Source organism: Petromyzon marinus, chromosome 77 (genome assembly GCF_048934315.1).
Source record: "Petromyzon marinus isolate PM22_M1 ecotype Great Lakes invasive population chromosome 77, UKy_Petmar_22M1.pri1.0, whole genome shotgun sequence".
Lineage (NCBI taxonomy): Eukaryota > Metazoa > Chordata > Hyperoartia > Petromyzontiformes > Petromyzontidae > Petromyzon > Petromyzon marinus.
In genome coordinates, this window is record NC_133743.1 from 3498948 (window position 1) to 3506994 (window position 8047).

The window sequence follows — 8047 nt, forward strand, 5'->3', positions numbered from 1 at the left end:
TAGTGTAGTGTATAGTGTAGTGTATAGTGTAGTGTATTGTAGTGTATAGTGTAGTGTATTGTAGTGTAGTGTATAGTGTAGTGTGCAGTGTATAGTGTAGTGTATAGTAGTGTAGTGTATAGTGTTGTGTATAGTGTAGTGTATAGTATAGTGTAGTGTATAGTGTAGTGCAAAGTAGTGTATAGTGTAGTGTATAGTGTAGTGTATAGTAGTGTAGTGTATAGTGTAGTGTATAGTAGTGTAGTGTATTGTAGTGTATAGTATAGTGTATAGTGTAGTGTAGAGTAGTGTATAGTGTAGTGTATAGTGTAGTGTATAGTATTAGTGTAGTGTATAGTGTAGTGTAGTGTGTAGTGTATATTGTAGTGTATAGTGAATTGTATAGTAGTGTAGTGTATAGTGTGTAGTGTAGTGTATAGTGTAGTGTATAGTATAGTGTATAGTGTATAGTAGTGTAGTGTATAGTAGTGTAGTGTATAGTGTAGTGTATAGTAGTGTAGTGTATAGCGTAATGTATAGTAGTGCAGTGCATAGTGTAGTGTGTAGTGTATAGTGTAGTGTGTAGTGTATAGTGTAGTGTATAGTAGTGTAGTGTATCGTGTTGTGTATAGTGTAGTGTATAGTGTAGTGTGTAGTGTAGTGTATAGTGTAGTGCATAGTAGTGCAGTGTATAGTATAGTGTATAGTGTAGTGTATAGTATTGTAGTGTATAGTAGTGTAGTGTATAGTGTAGTGTATAGCAGTGTAGTGTATTGTAGTGTATAGTGCAGTGTATAGTGTAGTGTATAGTAGTGTATAGTAGTGTAGTGTATAGTGTGTATAGTGTAGTGTATAGTGTAGTGTATAGTGTAGTGTATAGTGTAGTGTATAGTGTAGTGTATAGTAGTATAGTGTAGTGTATAGTAGTATAGTGTAGTGTATAGTGTAGTGTATAGTGTAGTGTATAGTAGTATAGTGTAGTGTATAGTGTAGTGTATAGTGTATAATGTAGTGTAGTGTATAGTAGTATAGTGTATAGTAGTATAGTGTAGTGTATAGTGTATTGTATATTGTAGTGTATAGTAGTGTAGTGTATAGTAGTGTAGTGTATAGTAGTGTAGTGTATAGTGTAGTGTATAGTAGTATAGTGTAGTGTGTATAATGTAGTGTAGTGTATAGTAGTATAGTGTATAGTAGTATAGTGTAGTGTATAGTGTATTGTATATTGTAGTGTATAGTAGTGTAGTGTATAGTAGTGTAGTGTATAGTAGTGTAGTGTATAGTGTAGTGTATAGTAGTATAGTGTAGTGTATAGTAGTATAGTGTAGTGTATAGTGTAGTGTATAGTGTAGTGTATAGTAGTATAGTGTAGTGTATAGTGTAGTGTATAGTGTATAATGTAGTGTAGTGTATAGTAGTATAGTGTATAGTAGTATAGTGTAGTGTATAGTGTAGTGTATAGTAGTGTAGTGTATAGTAGTGTAGTGTATAGTAGTGTAGTGTATAGTGTAGTGTATAGTGTAGTGTATAGTAGTGTAGTGTATAGTAGTGTAGTGTATAGTAGTGTAGTGTATAGTGTAGTGTGCAGTGTAGTGTATAGTGTAGTGTATAGTGTAGTGTATAGTGTAGTGTATAGTAGTATAGTGTAGTGTATAGTGTATAATGTAGTGTAGAGTTTATAGTGTGGTGTATAGTGTAGTGTATAGTTTAGTGTATAGTGTAGTGTATAGTAGTATAGTGTAGTGTGTAGTAGTATAGTGTAGTGTATAGTGTAGTGTATAGTAGTGTAGTGTATAGTAGTGTAGTGTATAGGAGTGTATAGTGTAGTGTATAGTAGTGTATAGTAGTGTAGTGTATAGTAGTGTATAGTAGTGTAGTGTATAGTGTAGTGTATAGTAGTGTAGTGTATAGTGTGCATAGTGTAATGTATAGTGTATACTGTAGTATATATTAGTAGTGTAGTGTATAGTGTAGTGTGTAGTGTATAATGTAGTGTTTAGTGTAGTGTATAGTAGTGTAATATATAGTAGTGTAGTGTATAATAGTGTAGTGTATAGTGTATAGTAGTGCATTGTATATTAGTGTAGTGTATAGTGTAGTGTATAGTGTAGTGTATAGTGTAGTGTAGTGTATAGTGTAGTGTATAGTGTAGTGTATAGTGTAGTGTATAGTGTAGTGTATAGTGTGTAGTGTAGTGTATAGTGTAGTGTATAGTGTAATGTATATTAGGGTAGTGTATTGTAGTGCAGTGTATAGTGTAGTGTATAGTGAATATTTAGTAGTGTAGTGTATTGTAGTGTAGTGTATAGTGTGCATAGTGTAGTGTATAGTGTAGTGTGTAGTGTTTTGTATAGTAGTGTAGTATATATTAGTGTAGTGTATAGTAGTGTATAGTGTATAGTAGTGTAGTGTATAGTGTAGTATATAGTGTAGTGTATGGTGTAGTGTATAATGTAGTGTATAGTGTAGTGTATAGTGTAGTGTATAGTGTAGTGTAGTGTATATTGCAGTGTATAGTGTAGTGTATAGTGGTGTAGTGTATAGTGTAGTGTGTAGTGTAGCATAGTGTATAGTAGTGTAGTGTATAGTGTAGTGTATAATAGTGTAGTGTATAGTGTGCATAGTGTAATGTATAGTGTATACTGTAGTATATATTAGTAGTGTAGTGTATAGTGTAGTGTGTAGTGTATAATGTAGTGTTTAGTGTAGTGTATAGTAGTGTAATATATAGTAGTGTAGTGTATAGTAGTGTAGTGTATAGTGTATAGTAGTGCATTGTATATTAGTGTAGTGTATAGTGTAGTGTATAGTGTAGTGTAGTGTATAGTGTAGTGTATAGTGTAGTGTATAGTGTAGTGTATAGTGTAGTGTATAGTAGTGTAGTGTATAGTGTAGTGTGTAGTTTAGTGTATAATGTTATGTATAGTGAATATTTAGTAGTTTAGTGTATAGTGTAGTGTGTAGTGTAGTGCATAGTGTATTGTATAGTGTAGTGGATAGTAGGGTAGTGTATAGTGTATAGTAGTGTGTAGTAGTGTAGTGTATAGTAGTGTAGTGTATAGTGTAGTGTATATTGTATAGTAGTGTAGTGTATAGTAGTGTATAGTGTAGTGTGTAGTCTATAGTGTGGTGTATAGTGTATTGTATGGTAGTGTATAGAGCAGTGTATAGTGTAGTCTATAGTAGTGTATAGTGTAGTGTATAGTGTATAGTGTAGTGTATAGTAGTGTAGTGTATAGTAGTGTAGTGTATAGTGTAGTGTATAGTGTAGTGTATTGTAGTGTAGTGTATAGTGTAGTGTGCAGTGTATAGTGTAGTGTATAGTAGTGTAGTGTATAGTGTTGTGTATAGTGTAGTGTATAGTATAGTGTAGTGTATAGTGTAGTGCAAAGTAGTGTATAGTGTAGTGTATAGTGTAGTGTATAGTAGTGTAGTGTATAGTGTAGTGTATAGTAGTGTAGTGTATTGTAGTGTATAGTATAGTGTATAATGTAGTGTAGAGTAGTGTATAGTGTAGTGTATAGTGTAGTGTATAGTATTAGTGTAGTGTATAGTGTAGTGTGTAGTGTAGTGTGTAGTGTATATTGTAGTGTATAGTGAATTGTATAGTAGTGTAGTGTATAGTGTGTAGTGTAGTGTATAGTGTAGTGTATAGTATAGTGTATAGTGTAGTGTATAGTAGTGTAGTGTATCGTGTTGTGTATAGTGTAGTGTATAGTGTAGTGTGTAGTGTAGTGTATAGTGTAGTGCATAGTAGTGCAGTGTATAGAATAGTGTATAGTGTAGTGTATAGTATTGTAGTGTATAGTAGTGTAGTGTATAGTGTAGTCTATAGCAGTGTAGTGTATTGTAGTGTATAGTGCAGTGTATAGTGTAGTGTATAGTAGTGTATAGTAGTGTAGTGTATAGTGTCTATAGTGTAGTGTATAGTGTAGTGTATAGTGTAGTGGATAGTGTAGTGTATAGTGTAGTGTATAGTGTAGTGTATAGTAGTATAGTGTAGAGTAGTATAGTGTAGTGTATAGTGTAGTGTATAGTGTAGTGTATAGTAGTATAGTGTAGTGTATAGTGTAGTGTATAGTGTATAATGTAGTGTAGTGTATAGTAGTATAGTGTATAGTAGTATAGTGTAGTGTATAGTGTATTGTATATTGTAGTGTATAGTAGTATAGTGTAGTGTATAGTGTAGTGTATAGTGTAGTGTATAGTAGTGTAGTGTATAGTAGTGTAGTGTATAGTAGTGTAGTGTATAGTGTAGTGTATAGTGTAGTGTATAGTAGTGTAGTGTATAGTAGTGTAGTGTATAGTGTAGTGTGCAGTGTAGTGTATAGTGTAGTGTAGTGTATAGTGTAGTGCATAGTAGTGCAGTGTATAGTATAGTGTATAGTGTAGTGTATAGTATTGTAGTGTATAGTAGTGTAGTGTATAGTGTAGTGTATAGCAGTGTAGTGTATTGTAGTGTATAGTGCAGTGTATAGTGTAGTGTATAGTAGTGTATAGTAGTGTAGTGTATAGTGTCTATAGTGTAGTGTATAGTGTAGTGTATAGTGTAGTGGATAGTGTAGTGTATAGTGTAGTGTATAGTGTAGTGTATAGTAGTATAGTGTAGTGTAGAGTAGTATAGTGTAGTGTATAGTGTAGTGTATAGTGTAGTGTATAGTAGTATAGTGTAGTGTATAGTGTAGTGTATAGTGTATAATGTAGTGTAGTGTATAGTAGTATAGTGTATAGTAGTATAGTGTAGTGTATAGTGTATTGTATATTGTAGTGTATAGTAGTATAGTGTAGTGTATAGTGTAGTGTATAGTGTAGTGTATAGTAGTGTAGTGTATAGTAGTGTAGTGTATAGTAGTGTAGTGTATAGTGTAGTGTATAGTGTAGTGTATAGTAGTGTAGTGTATAGTAGTGTAGTGTATAGTAGTGTAGTGTATAGTGTAGTGTGCAGTGTAGTGTATAGTGTAGTGTATAGTGTAGTGTATAGTGTAGTGTATAGTAGTATAGTGTAGTGTATAGTGTAGTGTATAATGTAGTGTATAGTTTATAGTGTGGTGTATAGTGTAGTGTATAGTGTAGTGTATAGTGTAGTGTATAGTAGTATAGTGTAGTGTATAGTAGTATAGTGTAGTGTATAGTGTAGTGTAGTGTATAGTAGTGTAGTGTATAGTAGTGTAATGTATAGGAGTGTATAGTGTAGTGTATAGTAGTGTATAGTAGTGTAGTGTATAGTAGTGTATAGTAGTGTAGTGTATAGTGTAGTGTATAGTAGTGTAGTGTATAGTGTGCATAGTGTAATGTATAGTGTATACTGTAGTATATATTAGTAGTGTAGTGTATAGTGTAGTGTGTAGTGTATAATGTAGTGTTTAGTGTAGTGTATAGTAGTGTAATATATAGTAGTGTAGTGTATAATAGTGTAGTGTATAGTGTATAGTAGTGCATTGTATATTAGTGTAGTGTATAGTGTAGTGTATAGTGTAGTGTAGTGTATAGTGTAGTGTATAGTGTAGTGTATAGTGTAGTGTATAGTGTGTAGTGTAGTGTATAGTGTAGTGTATAGTGTAGTGTATGGTGTAGTGTATAGTGTAGTGTATATTGTAGTGTATAGTGTAGTGTATAGTGTAGTGTAGTGTATATTGCAGTGTATAGTGTAGTGTATAGTGGTGTAGTGTATAGTGTAGTGTGTAGTGTAGCATAGTGTATAGTAGTGTAGTGTATAGTGTAGTGTATCGTAGTGTAGCGTAGTGTAGTGTATAGTGTGTAGTGTAGTGTATAGTGTAGTGTATGGTGCAGTGTATAGTGTATAGGAGTGAAGTGTATAGTAGTGTAGTTTATATTGTGTAGTGTAGTGTATAGTGTAGTGTGTAGTGTAGTGTATAGTGTAGTGTATAGTGTATACACTACACTATACACTACACTACTATACACTACACTACTATACACTATACACTACACTACTATACACTACAAAACTATACACTACACTACTGTACACTACACTACACACTACACTATACACTACACTATACACTACACTATACACTACACTACACACTACACAATACACTACACTATACACTACACTATACACTACAATACTATACACTACACTATACACTACACTGTACACTATACACTACACTACACTATACACTACTATACACTACACTACACACTACACTATACACTACACTATACACTACACTACACACTACACTACACACTACACTACACACTACACTATACACTACACTACACACTACACTACACACTACACTACACTATACACTACATTGTGTCAGAGGGGTCAGTTTACCCCATGGGTGAACTGACCCCACCACTCCCTCCCCACCACTCCCCCCACCACTCCCCCCCCACTCCCCCCACCACTCCCCCCCACCACTCCCCCTACCACTCCCCCCCAACTCCCCCCCACCACTCCCCTACCACTCCCCCCACCACTCCCCCACCCACTCCCCCCACCACTCCCCCACCCACTCCCCCCCCCCACTCCCCCCACCACTCCCCCCACCACTCCCCCCCCACTCCCCCCCCCCACTCCCCCCACCACTCCCCCCCCCACTCCCCCCACCACTCCACCCCCCCACTCCCCCCACCACTCCCCCCCCACCACTCCCCCCCCACTCCCCCCCCCACTCCCCCCACCACTCCCCCACCCACTCCCCCATTCCTCCTCACCCCACCCACCCACTGCTACTTCCTCTTCCTGCCATTCAACAGCTGAGTGTGTGGTGATGGTGGTGGTGGTAATGGTGGTGGTGGTGGTGATGGTGGTGGTGGTGGTGATGGTGGTGATGGTGGTGGTGATGGTGGTGGTGATGGTGGTGATGGTGGTGGTGGTGATGGTGGTGGTGATGGTGGTGGTGGTGATGGTGGTGATGGTGGTGATGGTGGTGTTGATGGTGGTGATGGTGGTGATGGTGGTGGTGGTGGTGGTGATGGTGGTGGTGATGGTGGTGATGGTGGTGGTGGTGGTGGTGATGGTGGTGGTGGTGGTGATGGTGGTGGTGGTGGTGGTGATGGTGGTGGTGATGGTGGTGATGGTGGTGGTGGTGATGGTGGTGGTGATGGTGGTGGTGGTGATGGTGGTGATGGTGGTGATGATGGTGGTGGTGGTGATGGTGGTGGTGGTGGTGATGGTGGTGGTGGTGGTGGTGGTGGTGATGGTGGTGATGGTGGTGATGGTGGTGTTGATGGTGGTGATGGTGGTGATGGTGGTGGTGGTGGTGGTGATGGTGGTGGTGATGGTGGGGTGATGTGGTGGTGGTGGTGATGGTGGTGGTGGTGGTGATGGTGGTGGTGGTGGTGGTGATGGTGGTGGTGATGGTGGTGATGGTGGTGGTGGTGATGGTGGTGGTGATGGTGGTGGTGGTGATGGTGGTGATGGTGGTGATGGTGATGGTGGTGGTAATGGTGGTGGTGGTGGTGATGGTGGTGGTGGTGGTGATGGTGGTGATGGTGGTGGTGATGGTGGTGGTGATGGTGGTGATGGTGGTGGTGGTGATGGTGGTGGTGATGGTGGTGGTGATGGTGGTGATGGTGGTGATGGTGGTGATGGTGGTGATGGTGGTGATGGTGGTGGTGGTTGGTGGTGATGGTGGTGGTGATGGTGGTGATGGTGGTGGTGGTGGTGATGGTGGTGGTGGTGGTGATGGTGGTGGTGGTGGTGGTGATGGTGGTGGTGATGGTGGTGATGGTGGTGGTGGTGATGGTGGTGGTGATGGTGGTGGTGGTGGTGATGGTGGTGGTGGTGGTGATGATGGTGGTGTGGTGATGGTGGTGATGGTGGTGGTGATGATGGTGGTGGTGATAGTGGTGATGGTGGTGATGGTGGTGTTGATGGTGGTGATGGTGGTGGTGGTGGTGATGGTGGTGGTGGTGGTGATGGTGGTGGTGGTGATGGTGGTGGTGATGGTGGTGGTGATGGTGATGGTGGTGTTGATGGTGGTGATGGTGGTGGTGGTGGTGGGATGGTGGTGGTGGTGGTGATGGTGGTGGTGGTGGTGGTGGTGATGGTGGTGGTGATGGTGGTGATGGTGGTGGTGGTGAT